Source organism: Aquarana catesbeiana, linkage group LG05 (assembly GCF_042186555.1).
Source record: "Aquarana catesbeiana isolate 2022-GZ linkage group LG05, ASM4218655v1, whole genome shotgun sequence".
Taxonomy (NCBI): domain Eukaryota; kingdom Metazoa; phylum Chordata; class Amphibia; order Anura; family Ranidae; genus Aquarana; species Aquarana catesbeiana.
The window spans coordinates 385,637,348-385,663,858 of NC_133328.1; the positions used below are offsets into that span (position 1 = coordinate 385,637,348).

General features: G+C 39.1%; 1 protein-coding gene across 1 annotated transcript in view; it reads right to left on the minus strand.

Moving 5' to 3' along the window:
* Positions 1–26,511, minus strand: part of LOC141146025 (uncharacterized) — a 130,590-nt gene that overhangs the window by 82,131 nt on the left and 21,948 nt on the right. The window lies entirely within an intron of this gene.

Consider the following 26,511-nt stretch of genomic DNA (forward strand, 5'->3'; position numbering starts at 1 on the left):
AATCCCCCATATGTCTAATGGGACTGCACATCTAATTGGATTTCTTTGGACTTTACCATTCACCATTTTCATTTTTTGGACTTTGTTTATTGTTCAGTTGTTATACTAGCACATTATTCTACTAGCACATTTTTCAGAAATGATTCTATTTTTTTCTGAGTTTGGACTCACATTCATTATGTGTTAATCCTTGTTTATTTGATGTATTTCTGTTTAATATTAACACCCTAATTTCTATCTCTCACCTGATTTATGGTAAAGTCACCATACTAGCACATTTTTCACCATACCTGTATTTTTTCAGAAATTTCACTTTTTCTTTGGTTGCTTCACATTTCACCATATATGAATCTCTGTTTATTTGATATATTTATGTTTAAGTCACATTTATATAATTTATGCAAATTTGCTTTTTTTGCAACCTTAGCGCTGCACTTATTTATTTACAGTTTTTGCTTTTTGTCTACAAGCTGTGCTGGCTGCTAGGTTGCAGGTTCACAGCGCAGTATTCCTTTAACTTTATTTTTTATACCAGACCCTTAACCAGCATGCAGCCTGGTGGCACAAGACAGTGTGGGAAGTGAGTGTGCAGTCTTCCCTCCTGAACCATAACAGGCCACATGCCCTCAATGTGGGAGAGGTGATGAGGACACAAGTGCCTCTTCCCCACAACTCTTGCTCAGTGGTTGTGGGTGTCTGTGGGATCAGAATCAGAATGTGGAAGCCCTCTCTATCATTACAAGGACATCTAAATACTGACCCCCTTATGTGAATGAGCAGTGGTACATACTACTCATTCACAAAAAAAAGTTGTAACCCTCGAAATAAAGAAACCTAAATATTTGACAAGCCCTGTATTAAAAAAAAATCCCTCATCAATCACAACGTCCAGTGATGCAGATCCACATCAATCACGGTGGCTGACAACCCACCAAAAGAAGAAAAAAAAAGAAAAAAGCAGCCACCAAGACCTGTGTCACTCGTTTGCTTGTCACCCGCTGAATAGAAAGTACTGTTGCCCTATGAGTTTATGTGAAATCTGTCAGGGCTGGGCTCAGCCCTTCCTTCTCTGAGTTGGCCACTCAGTTGTCGTCTAATTGCCAGCTCCCATCTCTCTCCACAGTTATCCAGCTGTTGTTGATTCTGCTCGTCAGTCCTGCCTACTTAAAGCCGTCCAGCTCACTTGATCTCTGCCTTCACCTTTGTCAACATCACAGAGACTTTCTCTTGCATTCCTGTTGAAGACTTACTCAGCTGATGTTCCTTCTGGCTCCTGAACCTGCTTGCTGTACTACTATGTTTATCTCTGGCTCTCTCACATTTGCTTGGCTGACTACCCGATCTGGTTACTGAACTCTGGCTTGTTTTGACTACGTTTACTCTGTTTACCTTATTATTATTAAATAAGTGTGATTTAACTATACTTCTTTCTTGGACTAATTCATGGTTCCTGATAAAATCTCCATTAATAGCTGTAAAAAATTGTTATTATGAATATATTTCATTTATCTTGTATCTATGTAGGAGGTGTAACAAATTATCTTCACAGAAGTCTCTGTTATACAGACAATTTGGTGCCTAGGCTTGTGTATCTAAACAATGGGACCCAAACCTCTTTGTTCTGCAAATATTCACTTCAAAGGATCCCATGTTTGGATAGGCAATGAAGGGAGGCCAACCCGTAATCAATACTTAACTTCCTGGAAAAAGGTCAAGTTAATCTCCCGCTCAGAATAGTCACAAGGATTTGCATTAAAGGGGGCTGACTTAAGCAAAGTATAGGGATTGGAGATGTAGCCAGTCCTTAACCAGGAATAGGAAAGCCCACCAATCAGAGCCACGCCATACCAACCTAAGAGGCATCAGCCTGTAATGATATACACAGACTAGATGGGAGGGAAACACACACTCTATGGTAGAGCGGCCACCAGATGGAACCCTGGTGGAAGTGGTAACTATGGGAAATGTCTGCCTTGTACTTGTAACTAAATATGTTTGTCTTATGTCTTTCATGTCCTACTGTTTGTAGATTAATGTTTTAAGGAATATACTCTGTATTCCTTCATATAAACCATGATTTTTACCCTTTCCCTGTACAAATAGATAGATTGTGTGTATTAGGGTAGGCCTCTTTACTATATGCCAATATTTTTTTGTTATTGTGTTAAAGCTTTCACTCATGGTCAAAGAACTCTCATTTAAACCAAATCATATCTGAGAGATATTAAATCTCAAATATAGTAAACGGGTAACAGTACAGTGGGTGACAGCAATTATATGTAAGGGGCAGAGTCCCTGGGTGATGCCATTGAACATATATGGACGTGATCATATATGGTCAATTACATCACTGGGAACCCCACCTTTTTGCTTACATGGTCAGAATTTCCCAGCCATGTAAGTCAATAAGGTCAGTGACATCATTGGTTGTTAGAGACTCGACAGTGCCTGCATTCACCAGCCTCCCTAACCACTTGCCGCCCGCCGGCTGAAATATGATGGCCAGGCAGCACAGCCTTCATTCTGGGAGAGTGTCATATGATGCCTTTGCCTTCCTGGCCCACCAGGGGGTGCACGCGCGCCACCAGTGGCACTCGCACGCACCCACCGTGTCACTGGGGAAGCGATGCATGTGCCCGGTGGCCGCAATGTCCGCCGGGAACCTGTGATTGTCCAGTAACACAGCAGGACTGTGGATCTGTGTGTGTAAACACACAGATCCACATCCTGTCAGGGGAGAGGAGACCGATGGTGTGCTCTCAGTACAGAGGAACACTAATCGGTCTCCTCCCCTTGTGAGTCCCCTCCCTCTACAGTTAGAATCACTCTCTAGGAAACATAATTAACCCCTCGATCACCCCCTAGTGTTAACCCCCTCCCTGCCAGTCACATTTATACAGTAATCAGTGCATTTTTATAGCACGGATCGCTGTATAAATGTGAATGGTCCCAAAAATGTGTCAAAAGTGTCCGATGTGTCCGCCATAATGTCGCAGTCATGATAAAAATTGCAGATCGCATCTCATTAGAAGAATACATATCGGCCTAAATGGAGGAGAAAATTTGTTTTAAAAAAAATTGGATATTTATTACAGCAAAAAGTAAAAAATATTGTAACTTGTCACTCTTCTTTTGTTTAATAAAAAACCACAGAGATGATCAAATACCACCAAAAGAAAGCACTATTTGTGGGGAAAAAAATGATAACAATTTCATTTGGGTACAGTGTTGCATGCCCGCGCAATTGTCATTCAAAGAGTGACAGCGCTGAAAGCTGAAAAATGGCTTGGGCAGATAGGGGATGAAAGTGCACTGTATTGAGGTGATGAACAACCATTGACAGTGGGAAGTTGTCACGTATAATATCAGTTTTAATACAGCTTTGTACATGATATTTGGCTCCCTCGAAGCAGTAAATATTTGGGTGTTCGTCTACATACCCAAACAGAAACAGTCAAAGTTTGGTCTGAACTTGTGTTCAGACCAAACCTTGAGCTCATCCCAATGAGTTATTACCTACTCAAGCTATACTTATTGCTTTGAAGCTCAACATCAGTTGTAGTGAACTTTAAAATTATAGAAGACTTTAAATACTGCCCCTGACACTTCCAAATGCCACAGAATAGCAGCAATTGTTTGTGTTTGGAGGTATATTGTGTTGAATCGGGCCACTCATTGAAAATGAATGGGCTATACAGCACCTTAATGTTCAAAAAATTCAGAACTGTTTTGTTTTCTCCAGTGTACCAATGCAAACTGAAAAGAAAGTGGGAGCTCAGTAAGTCCCATTATTGGTGACAGTGTCCATAAGAATAAATCCAGCACTGGTGTCAGTGACTTCAGAACTAACCCCTAGCCTTGGTGTCAATGTATGCAATAAACATCCTAAGAAAAACAATAACCCCAGCAGTAGTCTCAGTGACCACCATCATAACCCCCAGCACTATTGTCAATGACTACAATATTAGCCTCCAGCACTGGTGTCAGTGGCAGCACTATTAATCCTTCACCCATATCAGTGGTCAGTGGAAGTGTTGTTAATCCTTTCACACTGTGCTCAGTGGTAGTGCTGTGTAACTTTGCATTTGGTGGTCAGCGATGTGTTTCTAAATCCCTCCTCCTCATTGATGGTCAGTGGCAGTATTTTCTATTGATGATCTATAGCAGTAATATTTAACAACTGCTACATCTGCAGGACAGGTTGTTCTGTTGAAAAGCAACAGGCTTACTAGTAGGATCACAAGGTGAAAATGAGATAAGAAAGCCTAAAAAATAAAACTATTGCAGGCATCATATGTAAGAGCTGGTTGAAAGATTCGCTTTCAATAAAAAATTCTATTGTGAAAAAAAAAAAAAAATTGGTAGGCTGCAATATCATAAATGTTTGGTTTTGGGTTTAATACCACTTTAAGGCTCGGTTCACACTGGAACCAGCTGCGGATCGCACAAGAACGCTGTGCATCCCCATTCTCTGGTTCAGGGACGAATCAGGGCCAAATCTTTGCTTGAATTCACCGATGAAACAGAGCTAAATATGCACAGCGGCAAAACCACATCCAATTCACATAGGTGTGAACCCAGCCTAAAACCCCAAGCTGGTTGTTTTTTTTTTTGCTGCCTGTGTCCTGTTAGGGAGTTTTCCCTTGTTTTGGAGATTCAACAGTAAGTGAGAGGAAATTTATCCCAAAAGAGAGGGGAATTACCATTGTCCCCATTAGAAGATTTCTCATCATTATTTGTTCTTCAAAATGTGGGTATTTATCTTACTTTCTTTCTGTCCCAGTGACAATGATCAACAGGATAAAGGGGTAAATCTTCCCAGTGGGGTCAGACCACAATAAAAACTTGGCAAAGGGTCTAACCCTTTCCTTCTCTAATTAAAAAAAAAAGATGAATGTACATTCACTATAATTCTACTGATGTTAAGCAAGGAGGACAATGAGATTGATCACATATCCTCTAGAGTTTTATCTATAAATCTCTATATTTAATAGATTGCCAACTTACTAGTGACATGATCTTTATCATGTGCAGGGAAAAACCTGCTAGTATGTTTTGCTCCCTAGATCGCTGGATGAAAGAGATGTCACTCCCTTGATGATAAAAATGCTGCAGAAGTAAGTCACCAGGAATAGAGTAATGCCTCATCCAGTTGGCAGGGGCTTTACTTCTGCCCTGGTGGTCTTGTAAGGGTGCATCAACTATTGTACAGTATACCCGTACCCAGTCTTTCATTAGGGCAGGCATGTATTGTTTGAAGGCCTTACCTACACTTTTTTGATTTTACAATTATATACTGAAAATATTTAGTATATTGCAGTATATTGCCCCTATTTATCATGAGCTGGACTCAAAGATCTATGACTTTTTCTATGTACACAAAAGGCCTATTTCTCTCAAATATTATTCACAAATCTGTCTAAATCTGTGTTAGTGAGCACTTCTCCTTTGCTGAGATAATCCATTCACCTCACAGGTGTGGCATATCCAGATGCAGATTAGTCAGCATGATTATTGCACAGGTGTGCCTTATGCCGCATACACACGAGCGGACTTCTCATCGGAACTCCGAAGGACTTTTCGACAGAGTTCCGTCAGAGTTCCAATGAAACGGACTTGCCTACACACGATCACACCAAAGTCTGATCGTTTCAAACGTGATGACCTACGACCGGACTAGAAAAGGAAGTTCAGTAGCCAGTAGCCAATAGCTGCCCTTGCATAGTTTTTCGTCCATCGGACTAGCATACAGACGAACGATTTGTTAGAATACACAATAAAAGACCACTCTAAAATGTGCAGTTTTATCACATAGCACAATGCCACAGATGTCACAAGTTTTGAGGAAGCATGCAATTGGCATGCTGACTGCAGGAACGTCCACCAGAGCTGTTTCCCTTGAATTGAATGTTAATTTCTCTACCATAAGCCGTCTCCAAAGGAATTTCAGAGAATTTGGCAGTATATCCAACTGGCATCACAACCGCAGACCACGTATAACCACATCAGCCCAGGATCTTCACCTCCAAGATTGTCTGAGCCCAGCCACCGCTGCTGCAACAATCGGTTTACATAACCAAAGAATTTCTGCACAAACTGTCAGAAACCGTCTCAGGGAAGCTCATCTGCATGTTCGTCATCCTCATCGGGGGCTCAACCTGACTGCAGTTCGTCGTCATAACCGACTTGAGTGGGCAAATGCTCACATTCAATGTCATCTGGCACTTTGGAGAGGTGTTCCCTTCACGAATGAATCCTGGTTTTCACTGTACAGGGCAGATGGCAGACAGTGTGTATGGCGTCGTGTGGATGAGTGGTTTGCTGATGTCAGTGTTGTGGATCTAGTGGCCCATGGTGGCGGTAGGGTTATGGTATGGGCAGGCTTATGCTATGGACAGTGAGCAAAGGTGCATTTTATTGATGGATAAAAGAAAAATACCACGCTGATAACACCTAAAACAAACCACCAAAAATAAATAAAATGAACAACTAAGCAGCCACTAAAAGTGAGATACACACATACAGGCGGTCCCCTAGTTACAAACATCCAACTTACAAATGACTCCTACTTACAAACGGAGGGAGAGGAGACAACAGGAAGTGAGAGGAAATCTACCCCTAGGAAGGGAAATTCACTCCTCTAAGAGTTATTATGGGAAAAAGGTACCTCCACTGATGCTTTATCACCAAGGCTTGTTTCCACAACAACCCAACATTTTCAAAATCCAATTGTCATTGGGACAGAAAGTGAGGTGAAATCTTTTGAACAGGGGCACAGACAGCAAAACAAACGTTACAGGGGTGTTAACCCTTCCCTATACTATCCAAAAAGCTTAAAAATATTTTGTTTGGCTGGAGCTACAATTAAAAAATGTACCAGTTCCGACTTACAAACAGATTCAACTTAAGAACAAACCTACAGACCCTGTCTTGTTTGTAACTCGGGGACTGCCTGTATAGTTAATAGGAAAAAATGTAGCAGTGCTAATAAGAGCTAAATAAACAAATATGATGGACATAGGCCAATAAAAATTGAAAAAAATATACACTCAAAATTAATAGTGAAATCAAGAAAAAAATATATAATATATATAAATATCAATATAAATAAATAAAAGTCTGTGGGTGATATAGATAGAACTTCTTCCACTAAGAATCCGATCACAACCAAAAATCCGTGAAAAAAATGTACATAATAATTTGAAATCAGTGACAGTTCCTCCACCACAACCAAAGTGTGATCACCACAAGAAATGCATGCTTACCAAATGGCAAGTTAAATCAGCTTGCGACCAAGTACCCGGTCAGGGCCTTTATCCAAGGATGGAATCCGGAGCCCCCAAGTGATCCATGGGGTATGGCCAGCAAAACAGTACGAAACCCCTGATCGGAAAGATCACCACAGTAGTCAGATGATACCCAGAATAAGAAAGACTCACCATAGAATAATTCCGATGATAACCATTTAATCCGATAATAAAAATGACACTTACAATGTGGCAGTTAAAAGATAGCAAAATAGCTGGCCGGCTTTGCAGAACGCCTGTCCGCTTAGACACCTGTACGTGATGACGTCATTTTATTGATGGCATTTTGAATGCACAGAGATACTGTGATGAGATCTTGAGGCCCCTTGTTGTGCCATTCATCCACGACCATCATCTCATGTTGCAGCATGATAATGCCCAGCCTTATGTTGCACGGATCTGTACACAATTCCTGGAAGCTGAAAACATCCCAGTTCTTGCATGGCCAGCATACTTACCGGACATGTCACCCATTGAGCATGTTTGGGATGCTCTGGATCGGCGTATACAACAGCGTGTTCCAGTTCCTGCCAATATCCAGCAACTTCCCACAGCCATTGAAGAGGAATGGACCAACATTCCACAGGCCACAATCAACAACCTGATCAACTCTATGCGAAGGAGATGTGCTGCATTGCGTGAGGCAAATGGTGCTCACACCACATACCGACTGGTTTTCGGACCCCATCCCCCCAATACAGTAAAGCTGCACATTTTAGAGTGGCCTCTTATTGTGGCCACCCTAAGGCACACCTGTGCAATAATCATGCTGTCTAATCAGCATCTGGCTATGCCACACCTGTAAGGTGGATGGATTATCTTGGCAAAGGAGAAATGCTCACTAACACAGATTTAGACAGATTTTTGAACAATATTTGAGAGAAATAGGCCTTTTGTATACTTAGAAAAAGTCATAGATCTTTGAGTTCAGCTCATGATAAATAGGGGCAAACACATAAGTGTTGCATTTATAATTTTGCTCAGTGTATATGGTTTAAATAGGAAATAATTGGGGTCAAAGCAGGCCACATGGAATTTTTAACATTTTATATTAGAAAAATCTAGTAAAGGGCAATCTCCCAAACAGGCAATAGAAGGGGCCCAAAATTAACTGACAGGGGGTTTAACCCTTCCCTAATCCGTTAAAAAAAATGTGTCTATACACACATACATACATTAAAAGCATCTGCAACTAAATTGCCTATTTGTGTTAGAAAACATAATTAACCCCTTCACGCTTAAGGGTAAAACAAATGTAAATGCCTAAGCCCAATTTTGCAATTTTGACATGTGTTAGTAAAATTGTACATATCATCACTACTTTGTGCACCCAGGTGGATTATACCTTGCTTTTTTCAGGACAAATTGGGCTTTCATTTGGGGGTAAATGGCAATGGATATCTCCTGATTTTTTATTTATTATTATCAAATGAAAACTGGCCCAAAATAGTAAAAAAAATATATATTTTTTTAATGTAACTGTATATTTCTTGCTACTACCATAACCTACCACCAAAGAAAAACCCAAAATAAATGCTCCTGCTCCTCACAATCGCACCGATACCGCATATGTTTATGTTAGTTGCTGCTTGTACTCATAGTGCAGTCCAAAAACAATAGTGCACATTTTGCTTTTTTTTTAATCCTACCTAAAACACACTGACACTAACTGACACTAATACTAATTTAAAAAAAAAAAATCCTGTCCAAAAAATACTGACCCTGACCTTTGACCCTGACCTTGACCCAAACACTAACCCTGGCACTGACCTAGATCAAACAGTGATCTAGGTATTTAAAAAAAAAAAAAAAATTACTACTATTTTTTTTTTTTCACATACTTTTTTTTTATCTCTGCATGTATAGAGAATGATACAATGTATCTATCTCGTCCATTCACAGGGACAGAAAACACGGGGGGTGGTCTTCACAGTGATTGATCACTGTGATAGCCAATCAGAGGCTATCACAGCGATCAGGTGACCCGGAATCAGCTGCTCCGGGTCTCAATCGTTAGAATAGGGCCTGGGGCTCTCAGTGAGACCCTGGTCTCTGTGCGCACTCCCAGCACAATGGAAGATGTTCAAATATGTTGCCCCATGGAAAAAAGCCCAGTCCAGTGGGGCCACATATTTGCGTACGGTCGGCGTGAAGGGGTTACATTTATTTTCGGTGTTGACTTTAGTAGAGAGAAAAAAAATGACACCAGAAATATAGGGGTTGGTTTACTAAAGGCAAATGGACTATGCAGTTTGCAAGTGCAATTGCACTCTTCACTTTGTAAAGAATATCCAATCACACACAGGGAAAATTAAAAAAGTATTTTTGCTTGCACATGATAGGAGGATAGAAGTCAGCAGAGCTTCCCCTCATTTACTAAGCTTCGGAGCAAACACCCTTGCAGTGTGCAACTTCACTTGCAAAATGAACATTCTATTTTACTTTAGTAAATCAACCCCATAGTATATCACCGGTTTGTGTTCATGTGCCTTTTTTAGTCTGGATATGCAAAACCCCTCTGGCTGCCTTTCACTTGCTGGATAAAATTGTGAACTTCATCTTGCTATTCATTCAATACAGCCCTAGATTTCTACTGTAGCAACTATGCTCATGTTCTGCTTTTAAATAATAAACCAAACCAACTGGCTCCCCTGAAACACAAAAAATGCTAAATCCATAAATGTAGGAAACACACAAAGCTTTTTGTGTGTCAGGAGAGTTGAGTTGATCACAGTGGTATCAGTGCATACGGGGCTGTTCCCAAAAGCAGGTTCTCCTGAGTATTCTGTGGCATTTTAATATGACGTAGAGGCACCAAAGATAAACAGGATCTTAGAAATTTGTGTTTCTTCCTTAATATAGTACAATAAAGGGGTTAATAACAGTAAAAAACACAATAGTAATGTTATTCTTCAATAAAACAATAAAACTATAAACTTTTTCTCTTTACAACACACCTGTGATTTGACATGGAAACACTGAAGGTGCAGATGCTCATATGATTCATGTATTCCCTATTGTGCCTTTTTAAACACCTCCACATATGGTTTGCTTTGTGCCTGTGAAACTGCATGTTGTTTATGCCATATAAACAGAACAGATTGATTTTACACCATGGAAAGTCAATGAATTTCACTGTGACGGGGAGAACAAATTGTACACTACTGTGGTTTGTGTAGTTTCTATCATTAAGGACCATATGAGGGGCTAAAGGCTTAGGGAAATGTGTTTTATATACAGTGAATTAGGGGAAATAAATTAAGGTCATAAGAGAACACCATTAACGGTGTGGTTACCCACAGTTTTATTTACATACCACTTGATACAAATAATCATAGTGGTGTATGGATTACCATCAAGTGCTCAGAATTTCAGACATAGTATTTGAGTGCATGCCATCAATTAACCTGCAACACTCTCCCATAAACAGCAACACATTTACGACCTTGTAGAGTTTTGACACTTTCAAACTGTTTCTCTTATTTATTAATGTAAAAAGATTTGAGTTCCACATATTACAATGGGTTATGTTAAAGGAAAACGCTATGTAGTCATGTAGCTACAGTATGTAGTCATAGCTAACGTCCTTATGGTATAATATTTACTTTTATTAATTTTATTCAACAAATATACAGCTGTTAAACTCAAAGTGAAGTTAGAACGCATGACCCACAGTACTTGTTCTGTGTTAATATTAAATTGAAACAGAGAAAAATGGTGGCACATTCGAAAATAAAATCAAAAATGTTTATTGAAAGTCCATAAGATCATAAGGATATGACATACATCAATCTAATAAGGGGTGTTCAGTGGATGCGTTTCACACATACGTGCTCACTCATCACTTTTGTGTGAAATGCGTCCACTGAGCACCTTATTGGATTGATGTATGTCATGTTCTCTTGATTTTATGGACTTTCAATAAACTTTTTAGATTTTATTTTCGGATGTGCCGCCATTTTTCTCTGTTTCTATTGGATTTCTCTGGCAGCAGACCAGGCAGGCACCCGGATTCTTCCAGCAGCTCATCAGATCCTAACAGGTGACTTTTGGACATGTGCATGACGAAAAATGTATTGTTTAATTTTGAATCCTTAATCTAGTTATTTTGTTTAGTTAAATTCGGTTGATGCGTTCTATTCCTTTTTGGAATTCATTTTCAGAATTCGTATTCTGAGTTTTTGAATTTTCTTTGAATTTACTGACTTTTTACATTCGAAACGATCAAATCGATAAATTTTTGAATCGGTCGAAACAAAAATGTTATATTGTTTGATGCTTTAAATCACCTTTGGCTTAACAAAAACAGCATTATTTCAAAATGGTACTCTAATAACACACACAGTCTTTGATTTCAGCAATATGTGTAGTGGGAATTCAACTGGAGTTCAATGAAAAATTCAATTTGAATTTCAGTCCGAATTTCCAAAATTCGGACGAATTTCGTTACATTATTCAAAGCATTCGATAAAATTTGTTCATATTGTAATTCGGGTATTCGAATATATCCAAATCGAATAACGAAAAATTAGTCTTAATATTAACCCCCCTGACGGTATTCCCGAGTGTGGTTCGGGGTGGATTTTCAGCACCAAAAGCGGTAACCTCGAGCCACACTCGGGATTGCATCGCAGGATCCAGGTACAGCTTACTTACCTTGTCCCCAGGATCCCGCAATGTCCTCCCCGCTCTGTGTGTGAGCCGTCCTCCGCTCGATCTATCATGGAGCCAAACTCCATTCCCTACGAGTGTTGCGACGCATGGGGACGGAGAATGGCACCAAATTCAAAAAGTAAAACACACAATACATATACAGTACACTGTAATCTTACAGATTACATTACTGTATCAATTTTTTTCACATCCCTTTTGTCCCTAGTGGTCTGTCCAGTGCCGTGCATGCAGTTTTATATGATAAATACTGTTCTTTCTGCCTGGAAACTGGAGATTGTCCATAAAAACCATCCCTTTACATCAAAAGTGGTTTTAGACCAGCTAGAAAACAGCGATAATAAATTAGAATCACTTGCAGAATTAAGCGATAGTGATTTGTGGGGAAATCCGTCATCAAACACTGAAATTAATGACAGTGACAATTCTGCAACTGAGCAAATTTCAGTGTTTTTGATTTGATTACATTATTGAATATTTTTTTATTATTATTATATTATTATTTGTTATAATTATTTATAGTTATTTATTATATTATAATTTATGATTTCGTTTTTCAAACTTTATCATACCCGGGATGTCTACTAGACTCTTGTTTGGACAGATTTAAGTGAGTTATTCCTAAGAATTACAGGCCTACAATATAAAATGCAAAATTTCCATGCAAAATAATTGTACCGCTTTCAGCGTCAAAAATCTGATATAATCATACTGCCAGGGAGGTTAAATCGGAAGGGAATGAACCACATATATCTAGTGGCTTTGAGCGGTGTGTACCCAGCTCTTTCTCTATTAACCACTAATATTAACCACTTGACAACCATATAACCTTAATATATGGTGGCAAAGTGGCACAGCTGCACCGGATCACATACCTAGTACGTGATCCAAAACTTCCGGGTCTGGGTCGTGCTCCCGCTGTGATTATACAGCAGGAGCTGATCAGCGGACACCGCAGACTCCATGTCCGTCAGCACCCACCGATAATTTTTTTTATAACTTTGGCCAGATCTGTGCCCTGCCACAATTCTGTCTCTGAGCTCTTCAGGCAGTTCCTTTGACCTTATGATTCTCATTTGCTCTGACATGCACTGCGAGTTATATATAGACAGGTGTGTGGCTTTCCTAATCAAGTCCAATCAGTATAATCAAACACAGCTGGACTCAAATGAAGGTGTAGAACCATCTCCAGGATGATCAGAAGAAATGGACAGCACCTGAGTTAAATATATGAGTGTCACAGCAAAGGGTCTGAATACTTAGGACAATGTGATATTTCAGTTTTTATTTTTTAATAAATCTGCAAAAATGTCAACAATTCTGTGTTTTTCTGTCAATGTGGGGTGCTGTGTGTACATTAATGAGGAAAAAAATGAACATAAATGATTTTAGCAAATGGGCTGCAATATAACAAAGAGTGAAAAATGTAAGGGGGTCTGAATACTTTCCGTCCCCACTGTAAGTAAAAATAAATAAATAAAAATATCCCATAGTTTTTAGATGCTATAACTTTTTTTTACCAAAAACATGTAGTAGAATACATATACATATATCACATATTGGCCTAAATTGATTAATAAATTAGATTTTTTTCAATTTTTTTATCGGATGTTTTTTATAACAGAAAGTTAAAAATATTGGTGTTTTTTTTCAAAATTGTCAGGTTTTTTTTTGCTTATAGCACAAAAAAAATTGCAGACGTGATCAAATACCACCAAAGGAAAGCTCTATTTGTGAGAAAGAAAGGACATCAATTTTATTTGGGTACAGCGTTGCACGGCCATGCAATCATCAGTTAAAGTAGCGTAGTGCCATAAGGCAAAAAATGGCCTGGTCATGAAGGGGGGTAAATTTTCTGAAAGGCAAGTGGATAAAGCCATTGATTCAGCAACTAATATTCTCAGAAGGAGAGATCAACAGTAGGAACCTATGCAATTCTCTCAGCTCAAGTGTCATAAAAGCAGTGATGTTATGGAGCCATGCTCTGCTTACAGTGTCTAAACAATTGCCTCAAAGCACTCAAAGAAGGGGCACACTGCTCTTCAGTCGAAGGCTGTTTTTCATGACCCTCTTCATAGGATACATAATGCTGTGCTTCTGGGCTTCTCTTCAGCTTTTTGACTTCAATAACCTGGCAGTTATTTAGATCATCATTCATGATAACCTTACATAAACTGTAATGGCTCATTTACATAGACAATTAAGCCATGGTTTTATCACCCCCCCCCCCCAACTGCCCACCTTAAAATAACTCTGTGACCACATGAAAATGTACAGTACACATCATTGCAAAAATGATATCCCCTATTGAATTTGGTGGGCAGCACTACCACTGATTGCTACCCATTCAAGTGAATGAGGCCACACCACAATGCTACGCTCATGTTCGCAGCACAGTATTCCCTGTTCAAAAACCCTATTTGTCAGTCAAAACAAAAAAATAAAAAAAACAGGCATTCAGGAGGCATCAGTATCATCTCCTGAATGCCTGTCAGTCGTTGCTCTATTGCGCCCTGAAAAGCTATCCACCGCAGATAGCTTTTTAGATACTGCCACAAGTGTACGAGCCCTAATACAGTGTACACGCTTATTCTCAGACTTTGCTTTTATAATGGTTTTTACAATAGTTAAATATAGTATTGTGAATAACAATTTACACATGATTATTAAATTATCGTGAAGGAATAATATTTTTGATCAAAAATTAATTTCAGATGTATAAATTGCATATGTCTTTCTTAACTTTTTTCAGTAAGACCCCTTTCATACTGAGGCAGTTTTCAGGTGTTTTAGCACTTAAAATAGCTGCAAAGCACCTGAAAACTGCCTCTCATTCATTACAATGGGTACTTTCACACTCGGGCTGTGCACTTGCAGGATGTTCGGAAAAGTCCTGCAAGCAGCATCTTTGGGGCTGTATACACCGCTACCAAAATGCCCCTGCCCATTGCAATGAATGGGCAGTGCTTCCGAATCGCCTGAAAAGCAATTCTGAAGCATCGCAACACAGGAGTTATTAACCCATTTTTTGGGGTTAAAAGCGCCCCGCTAGTGGCCGAAAAGCAGCGCAAAAGCACCACTTAAACAGTGGTAATGCGCTGCTATAAGCAGAAGGACTGATAGAATAATTTGTCACTAGGATCGCCTCAGTCGAATGGTTTGCTGTCTCCCTGGTGCCAGGATTCGGCATGTGGTGGACAGGGTTGATAAATTACTGGGAGGGGCTGGGCATGACCCAGCTGTCTTGGCCCACATTGGAACCAATGAAAGAATATATGGAAGGTGGAGGCTACTTGGAGGGCTGCTCTCCAGGGCTTAGACTGGGAGGAAATATTGGCATCAATGGACATGGAAGAGAAATGTGAATTCTTTAAAGTGACTGTATGTAAACTCACTGCAAGGTATATTCCCATGGGCAATAAGTTTAAAAGGCTAAAAATAAAACCTATGTGGCTCACGGCCAAAGTTAAAATGGCTATAAATAATAAAAAAAGAGCTTTTAAAAAAGATAAAAATAAAGGAACGTTATCATCATTTAAATGTTACAAAGAATATAACAGAATATGTAAAAAGGAAATCAAGGACGCAAAAATTCAAACCGAACGACAGATTGCAAAAGATAGTAGGGCAAACCCCCAACAATTCTTCAAATATATTAATAGTAAAAAGGTCAGGTCTGAGCATGTAGGCCCTTTACAAAATAATCTAGAGTGGGTGAATGGGGACACAGAGAAGGCAAATGTATTAAATAGTTTCTTCAGCTCTGTGTATACAAAGGAGCATGGGGGAGCTCATGTCCATAATGGAGGTGATAGTGACACAACCCCAAATGATCCACAATGGCTCAAAAGTGATATGGTCCAGAAATATTTATACAGAATAAAGGTGGATAAAGCACCTGGACCAGGTGGCATCCACCCATGGATCCTAAAAGAATTGAGCTCTGTCATTTCAAGGCCATTGTTTCTAATATTTAGGTACTCATTAAAGACTGGAATGGTACCACTGGATTGGCGCAGGGCTAATGTGGTGCCCATATTTAAAAAGGGATCACAGTCTTTACCAGGTAACTATAGATCTGTTAGTTTAACTTCTAAAGTTGGGAAGATACTGGAGAGTTTAATAAAAGACCCCACCAGACGAGTTCTTGCTGGAAAAAAACATTTTAAGCAACAGACAGCATTTGTCAAACAGAAGTTGTCAAACAAACCTGATTTCTTTTTATGAGGAGGTAAGTAAAACCTTGGGGTGGCTGTGGACGTGGTATACCTGGATTTTTCACAAGCGTTTGACATACTTCCCCCCACATGGCTCATGGGTCAGGTAAAGTCTACAGGCTTGGAAGGATCAATTTGTAAATGGATAGAAAACTAGATGAAAGACAGAATTAAGAGAATAGTGGTTAATGACTCTTACTCTGAAAGGTCTAAGGTTATCAGTGGTGTACCCCCAGGTTCAGTGCTGGGGCCCTTACTTTTTATTATCTTTATAAATGATATAGGGTCTGGGATTAAAAGTAACATTTCTGTCTTTGCAGATGACACTAAGCTATGCAGTGGAATAATGTCCTTACAGGATGTCTCCAATTTACAAGCCAACCTCAATACACTAATGTCTAATTGGGCAACCAAGTGGCAAATGAGGTTTAATGTTGATAAATGTAAAGTTATGCACTTGGAGGCTAAGAATATGCATGCATCATACATACTAGGGGGGGTGCAACTGGGGAATCAATGATGGAGAATGATCTGGGGGTTTTAGTAGATCACAAGCTCAATAATAGCAATGTCAAGCTGTGGTTTCCAAAGTGAGCAAAGTCCTTTCTTGTATTAAGAGAGGTATGGACTCCAGAGAGAGAGAGATATTATTTTGCCCCTGTACAAATCATTGGTAAGACCTCATTTGGAATATGCAGTTCAGTTTTGGACACCGGTTCTCAAAAAGGATATCGGGGAACTGGAGAAAGTGCAGAGAAGGGCAAGTAAACTGATAAGAGGCACGGGGGAGCTCAAATATGAGGAAATATTAGAGCAACTGAATCTATTTCCTCTTGAGATATAGAAATAAAGGGGGATATGATCAACATGTACAAATACATAATTGGTCCATATAGTGAACTTGGTGTTGAGTTATTCACTCATGATAACTCTGTGATGACTCAAGGTCATCACAGAGGACAAGGGGGCAGAACAGAACTCTATACAGAACTCTGCAAAAGTCTTAGGCAGGTGTATAAAAAATGCTGTAATTTATGCATGCTTTCAGAAATAGAAGTGTTAATAGTTTATTTTTATCAATTAACAAAATGCAAAGTAAAAGAACAGAAGAGAAATCCAATTCAAATCAATGCACCCATTGCCTTCAAAACAGCATCAATACTTAAATTTTTCTAGATATACTTGCATGCAGGGTTTGAAGGAACTCGAAAGGTAGGTTGTTCCAAACATCTTGGAGTCATACCAGACTGAAGGGTCTGGTATGGAATTTAGGGGGAACCCCACGTCATTTTTTTTTTAAATTTTGTCTGGAGTTCCCCTTAATATCCATACCAGACCTGAAGGGCCTGGTATGGAATTTAGGGGGGCTCCCACGTCATTTTTTTTTTTTATTTTGGTTCGGGGTTTCCCTGTGTTGAATTCCCATGCCATTTTTATCAATGAACTTCTATGTGTATTGTCGGCAATGCAATAGCCGCGGGTAGTTTTAAATGGAATTTTTCCTTCAAAATGTCATTTTGCTGTCAGACTGTTCTAAACACGGGAAACATGAGCGCCTTTACAGGCATACTATAGACACCCCCCAGGTACAAAATTTAAAGGGATATTACACTTTTATTGTTTGACTTTAAGCATTATTAAAATCACTGCTCCTGAAAAAACGTCCGTTTTTAAAACTTTTTTTTTTTTTGATCCATGTCCCCTGGGGCAGGACCCGGGTCCCCAAACACTTTTTATGACAATAACTTGCATATAAGCCTTTAAAATTAGCACTTTTGATTTCTCCCATAGACTTTTAAAGGGTGTTCTGCGGCATTCGAATTTGCCGTGAACACCCCAAATTGTTTGCTGTTCGGCGAACTTGCGAACAGCCAATGTTCGAGTCGAACATGAGTTCGACTCGAACTCGAAGCTCATCCCTATTCTTTCTGCTGAAGATTGTTCTTAATGACATTGGCTGCATATGTGGGGTTGTTGTTCTGCTGCAGAATAAATTTGGGGCCAGTCACACACACCACCCTGGTGGTATGGCATGATTGATAAGTATCTGCCTGTATTTCTCAGTATTGAGTAGAGCATTGATCCTGACAAAATCTTCAACTCCATTTGCAGAAATGCAGCCCCAAACTTGCAAGGAATCTTCACCATGCTGCACTGTTGCCTGCAGACACTCATTATTCTACCACTCTCCAGCCCTTCGAAGAACAAACTGCCTCCTGCTACAGCCAAATATTTCAAATTTGACTCATCAGTCCAAAGCACCTGTTGCCATTTTACTCCAGTCCCTATTGAAATAATTTTTCATTTTATGTCTTCATTTTCCAAAAACTTGTGGCAAAAAATGAAATCTTTAAAAGACTCAGTGCTACTTACTTACTATATTGAAAATAAAATAAGAAATATGTTTTTTGCCTTATTATCTACCTTAATCACATTGCTAATTGCATATTGTACTTGTTTATAGCCTAAATACTGAAATTTGCACTTAAAACTGTAATTTTGTAACTTTTGTAAATGGCGGTAAAAATTTGGTGTGTCGTGTCAGCAAATTTCAATCTGATAGGTTGGCAACACTGGTACGTGCCCCCTACCTGGGAGCGCTGAACACATATCAGATATGTGATCCAGTGCAGAGCTGCCGCCCTGCCGCAGTGAATCTGCTTGTGGCGGTTGGCAAGTAAATACAAGTAAAATTTTAGGCATCCTTTGCAATAGTAATTTAATTTTTTGTGAGATACTCCCTAAGGGTTACATATTTCTAAAGGGATGCAGATGCTGCAACATTCCTCATTATAATGTGGAGAACTGCGGTGCTCATCTGAGCGCCACTATACCCCCCCCACAACATTCGTATTAGAACACTGAAAGTGCATCAAGTGATTATAATGAATTAGGCCCTGCCATTTAAAAATCAGTTTTGAAAGGACACAATGAAACAAACAGCATTTTCTTCAGAAAAAATAGGGTACAAACTACAACAAAGCTTATTAAAATCCTTGCAATATACATATAACATCCAAAGGTTTTTTTTTTCAAACAAAAGTAGAGTTACACTTTAGGGAGATAAAATACATCTGAGTATGAGCTCAAATATAATGTATGCTCAAATGATAACTGAAAATGAAAAATAAAAATGACCCTTGTAACTTAAGCTTATACTGGAGTATCAATAAATTAAGATTTGGATTAAAAAAAAAATATTAGAGAATGATAATTTAATAGGTATACAAAATAAAAGCTGGTAAAAGCTAACTGATAAAGCAAATATAAAAAATATATATTAACAAAATGTGCAAATAACCAAATATCTGAGTACACGAATTGAGTCTCTTTTATATTGTAGGGAAACAAGCTAATTAAGATTTTATGTTGTCACTGTCCAGAGCTTTAGAAATAGGCACAGAGCAACATTTATGCAAGGAAATGCAATATCACAGAATTAAAGAGCCTTAGAGTTATTTGTGCTGTTTAAATGTGCAAGGAAGGAATTGCGTTAGGAAATGAGGCAATCAGCCAGAACTCTTCATTTCTTCAGTTACTTAATTAGAAAATGACTTCAGTCTGAGGAAGGAAAGATTAGTGTTGTGTGGTGAAATCACTAAATGCATTTTCAATTTGAATAGGTTTTGAATGAATATATGTATATTTATTCTTGTTAAACTCTACAGCAAATTATATGATAATATCAACATAGATATAAGGTTGATACTGTACATATTACTTACATTTTATCTGTGAGCAAATAGTACATACAAATAGCTGTATTACTGAAATATTTTTTTTAATATATTTTTTTAATAATATAAAATGGTGATTTTTGTATATTCCGATGATACTTTTATAATATGTTTCTTATATACCTGATATGATCTACATTGTTTAAATTAGAATCAAGGCTTGTATAGGAAAAACTAAAAATAACAGATTCATGTATGCTTCAGATCAGGTGGATACAAATTTTTTTACATCAGTTTTTTAGTCTATCAAAAAACATGCCTGGCATTATTGTACTGTAAGTATTAATTTAACAGGCCCTTGCATGTTGGTGATATGAGAAATTTAAAAACAAATGTCAATGTATGTATACTGAAACTTATTTTGCACTGGCTAGAGCTGGGAAGGATTAAAGTCTCTGTCAGGTTTGTATTGCTCCCTGTGCTAATTGTCCTGGTGACCATGCTGAGATATATATATATCATAAGCGTGCGCAGGGGGTGTGCCAGGTGTGCCTGGGCACACCCTAATCACCCAGTGCGGCGCAGATTCGCACTGCTGATATGTCTCCAAAGCCACCCCAGGGGGCTCCTAAAAAAAAGTGAAAGAATTAATTTAAAAATACAATTGTAAAAAATAATACAAAAATAAAATAATAAAAAAAAAAATTACTGACACCACCCACTCCTTCAGCCCTACTGACACGACCATATTTTAATATATTTTGAAATGTTTTTTACATTTAATTATAAGAGTGTGTGTTTGTATATATATATATATATATATATATATATATATATATATATATATATATATATATATATATATATATATATAAAGGCTAGTATGGTGACCTAAAATTAAGGGAGGAGCCCGGGGGGTATTTAAACAGACCACCCACTGTGGTCTTTTGTTGGTTACAGTGCGCGGTGTTACATCACTGGGCCGACTCTGCCAGCTCACTGCGTGATCGTGAGTCTGTGTATTCAAATTCCAGGGTGTTGCAATTACCCGTTCGTAGGTTTTTGTCAATCGTTCCGCGCTCTCTGTTGAAGGTAGGATTTGTTATTACCTTTTTTCTACACCCAACGATCCGATGGTTGTCATGTTCCCTATTCTTAAACTGTCGTCACCACATGTCGTAGGTTCCTTGCCTTATTCCCACAGCTTCGTAAACTTACCATATCATTCATATGTATTCATACCTAGTAGGTTTTTCAAAAGTCACTACCACCCATTCGTATGTTTCTATACCCCATTCGAGTCCAGTTGCATTGGCAATGTAATGACTCATGTCAGCCCCCTGCTCAGGCAGATTCATATCAAGTTGCCTCTGCGGCACGAACGATTCGAATCCACACTACTCACTCACACCACAGCCAGTTCTGAATCGAGTCGCACCAGCGGCATATGTTCCAAATCCTTACCTCTACATACCACACCATTCACTGACTCCTCAGCCCGATCCGAATCTAGTCACATCGGTGTTACATCGCAGCGGCACAACAATTCGGATCCTTGGCTCTACACATCACACCATTTACTCACTCTTCAGCCTGGTCACAATCTAGTCACATCGGCGCTACATCACAGTCGCACAACGATTCGGATCCACGGCTCTATACACCACATCATTTACTCACCCTTCAGCCCAATCAGAATCTAGTCGCATTGGCGTTACTTCGTGGCGCCACAACGATTCGGATCCTCGACTCTACACACCACACCATTCACTCACACTTCAGCCCGATCTGAATCTAGTCGTATCGTAGTTACATCACAGCGGCACAACGATTCCGATCCTCGGCTCTACACACCACACCATTCACTTGCTCTTCAGCCCAATCCCAAATTTAGCCGCATTGGCGTTACATTGTGGCGGCACAACGATTTGGATCCTCGACTCTACACACTACATATTTATTACTCTTCACCCTGATTCGAATCTAGTCACATTGGCAGGACAACGCGGTGACACAACAATTTGGATCCTCAGCTTTACATTACACAAATCAGGTGCATAACATACATATCTCACTCCATCTATTCGGACGTTTGTTGCGGTCAGTCGTTCCCACATACTCAAATTCCGCTATCTTTGTTTTCACCTTCCTGATAAGGCTGCTTACTTGCAGTCATTGCAAGCACATCTCCAGTGGCACTCAATTCGGCCACTCATCGTCTCCAGTGGCAAATCGGCCATTCACCCATTCTCTGTCATTTTCCCTTTAGGTCAGTAGAGCTCAAGTTGGTCCATCCTGCACCAGGTTTGCACAGTATTTCCTAAATAAGACAAACAAAAAACAAAACACACACTGACGATAGGGCTCGCACCTTCACCAGGGGGCCAGCTATGCCCCCAAACAGCTCTTTGCAACCCCTTTTTAATTCAAACACCTATGTCACCCTACTACAGGTTCCCGGTCTACCCAGTTCTCGACCCCAACCAGGACTTCGCAAGCTAGGGCATCAAATCTGGTGAGTAGTACAAGGGACCTCCCCTCGCATTTTTCCTTAAACACCCTTTCACAAAATGTTTTACTTCACATACACGATTTGAGTTGCTCAGTAGGTGTTACTAATTGTCACACCTTTCTGTGCATGACACTCTGTTTTTGAAGGGCGACCCTTCACCTACGCAGACAAGGTTGCTCAACATCAAGCTTGCTGCCAGTGCAAGCATTAGCAGGCCGAACATACATCAATAAACTACAGATAACATTCTTACTTAGAAATACCAGACTGCAGCTCCCTGCCCTGGGGCTATGTTTCACAGGTTTGTGACGAGCACAAACAGGCACCCGAGCTATCAGTGACCTGGCCAGTCACCTCCTGGCTCACCTCGGTTGCCACTCATTCTTTTGAGTTTTCTAAATTTCCACTCAACAGCATTCGTACGCAAATCGGCTTCTTCATTACGCCTGTCATTTCTTTTCTTGTCCTTCACGTTTTCCTCCTTTTTCCCTCCTTTTTCACGGTGGGCAGAATTTTTTTTTCAAGTCGGCGGTGTGGCGGGCGTGATGATTGACCATGGATCTTGTTTTTTTATTTTTATTAAAGGAATTTTCAAAAACCTGTCTACTGGTTTTATTTATTTTGACACTTTTTTGCTGAATGGGTAGGGGTACTATTGTGTTGATTTTTTTTTTTTTTATTAATTAGACTTACGATACATGGGACATAACATTACACAATAGTGGTTGGTCATAGAGATATTGTCAGTTTTTGTCTTGAGTAGATTTCTCAAACAAATGCTGTTTCATACAATGGGGGTAAATATTATTGTTGTATTGTATTGTTACAGTTTTCAACAGGCTATTGTCTCTATTGATACAGTACACAAGAAAGAGATTTAGGTGTTTGAGGTCCTTTCAGCTCTCAAACTGAAAGAATGACTGTTAGATTACTGTCAGGTGTTGGCCTGATTAGACAATGGGTACGTAGATGCAGTTTTCAACAGTCCATTGTTTCTACAGCTACAGTAAACAGGCATGTTTTCTGTTGTTTGGTAGCTATGGCAAACAGCCTGACACATAAAAGGGGGTGAGTAGGGAGACACACACACACCATCATGCTATAACATCAGAAGCCACCCATGATAGAAGAACAGTGCCTGAGGCTCCAGAAAAAATTGTTGCCAATGGAGATCACGAACATACAGTAACAGAAGATAAGTAACCTTTAAGTGTATTTGTACTGTTATAGATCATAGACTGTTCAGTTTGCTAGGCATTTTGCTTGTTATAGATATCTGTCAGTCTTGTATTGTATTACTAATATTGTAATAGTTTTGTATGTACAGCATCTTTGTGTAGTAAAAGCACAATTTACACACTGCAGAAATCTCAGCTTCCTTGATTATACCACAGAGTAACCTTACTAGATAGATGCAAGCAAAACAACTATGTACCCCAAATTCATTCACATGGGGGGTGGGATCCAGGGGGCCCCCGTTGTTAAAGGGGGCTTCCAGATTCCGATAAGCCCCCCAGTCCACAGACCCCCACAACCACACCTAAGGTTGAGGGGAAGACAGGTAAATGAAAAATCCTGAAACCAAAGAAATGCTGTATTACATGTGCATCATTTTAATCTCTTAGTAGTTTTCAAGATGTGCCAGCTATATCCACCAACACCAAAAAAAGATGATAAAGGTGCAGGCTTACCAGACAACAATTAGACATTAGAGCGGTCAGTATGTGCTCAATATTATTTAATAGCAATAGTGGCACTTTTGCTCATGGAACACCAGGATAAACATCTAGATCCAGCACCGAATGGACTCCTCTAGATCTCTTTTCGCTCAAATCCATGTAGGAACAAACAGATATATGCTCCTCATGGTGTAGTATGTTAAAAAGTAAATTTATTATATTAAAAATAAGTACATGACATGCGCATTGTAAAAATAATCACCCGACTGGTGATCAGATAGTAATTTCAGATCACTTCCAGTATACAATGTTGTAAATGGGTATGCAATAAGGTACAACACCATGAGGAGTGTTTATCTGTTTGTTTCTACATGGATTTGAGCCAATAGAGATCTGGGGCAGTCCATTCGGTGCTGGGTCTACAGATGTTTTCCCCCGGTATTCCATGAGAAGTGCCACTATTGCTGTTGAATAATATTAAGTTTATGCTGACCGCTCTGAAAAAGGGGGTCATTGTAGCCTGGTAAACCTGTACCTTTTTCATCTTTTGGGTGTTGGTGGATGTTGCTGGCACATCTTGAAAACTACAAAGAGTTTGAAATGATGCACATGTAATACAGGACTTTCTTTGGTTTTGGTTTTATTCATTTACATCTGCATGGGCACTTTTCTTTCATATTTAACTAATATTTGTATTTAATATTTGCACTTCATTCATTTTTTCTTATGTATAATGAGTTAAAGGGAAATAATGTTTATCTTTGTATCCTAGTGCAGCGCTTTTATTTCACAGTTTGACATTAGAAGGAATCTATTAGTGGTTTCAGCTTCACCTAATTTGTGCACTATTTGCATGTATTCCAGCTATTTCTACATTTACACTCTGTTGTTGATTTCTAGGTTTTAAAATGGCTAGTTAGGGTTCTGTTCAAAATATTGTCTAGTCCAAGTAATCCAATACTGTGCACGAAGGTACTGAAATATTCTGGGGGCTTGATAATGAATAAATTACATTCTAATGTTGATTTCTTTTTATTTTTGCTTATGGTTGTCCTGTTAAAATTAGGACCTATTACAACTAAATACTGCATGCCTAGGTACTACAATATTTAGGGGGCTGTTTTCATAAAAAAATTACAATCTAATGTTGATAACTTGATTATAAAACAGGAGGTTGGGGTTATGTTCAAAACGGGGTCTAGTACCAATGATTTAAAACAGTACAAGTAGGCATTACAATATTTTGCCGCCTTTTACTGTCAAATAATTACACTATAATGTTTATTTCTAGATTTTAAAATTGCTTCATATTCAATATGATGCCTGGTCCAAGTGATTGATCACTTTATACAAAGCACTACAATGTTTTGGGGACTTTTTCTATGAAATAATTACACTTTATTGATGACTATCTGGTTTAACCACTTACCATCCACTATATGTACATATATGTCCTTGGTGAGGAGCGGTGATCTTTTGGTCATTGCCACATATCTTTTCTATTTAATAAATAATACTACACTTAAGAGTAGCCAACTCTCCCTTTGGTTTTGTTTCTTTGCCACCGCATTTTTTCATCCAGTGATGAGACCATTCGCCAGGAGCAGTTCCCTATCCACCCTTCATATATCTCTATTAGGTACCATCAGAAGGATGCTACCTACTGGACACATTAATTGCTGTGTTACACAATCTTCATGTGGGTGCATCTCCTAAATTTTTTTTACATTGCCTTTTATTAACATTACATTGAGAGTGGTACAATTCCTGTTTCCACTGAACAAACTAATAGGGTGTGTTATATCCATGTGTGTGTGAGTGCAATACTTATCCAGTTTTTTATTGATTTTCCTTTCAGTGTTAAGCCTGGGCAGTGGCGCTCTCTCTCCTCCTCCTTGTTTTTACATGACTCCAGAACTTGCTTGAAGGAGAGACTGTTGACACTGTTACAGTGTATTCCCAGTTGTATTCATTATATTATATGGACTTTATTTTTATGAACATTGTCTTTAAATTCATTACCTTTTCTTTTTTTGTTTTTAACTCTGAGGGTTGTATACTGGTCTTACTCTTTTTGCGCTGGGTTTTCTCTTGTGGGGCTATATTTGATATTGCTTTTTACGATGGGTCCCCCTTCCTACTGCCATCGCCACCTTTACCTGGCTCTCTTGATCCAATCAGGGAGCCAAGGAAGAATGCGACCAGCAGCATTGACTTCCCTGGACAAAATGAGAGGAACTTATGTTGTTCTTCCCACTGTGTGATGTCAAAAATCAGAAGCGACAAGGATATTGTCACTTCCAGTTTCAGTTTGTTGTTTACAAGCTGTTACTGGCTTGTTTAATCATCTGATCAAACTGATCTTGATTTAATCAGATGCTCTAAAGGCCAGAGGAGAGATCTGGAGTCTAAAAGACCCCAGATCTCTCCATAAAAAGGACGGCTTCG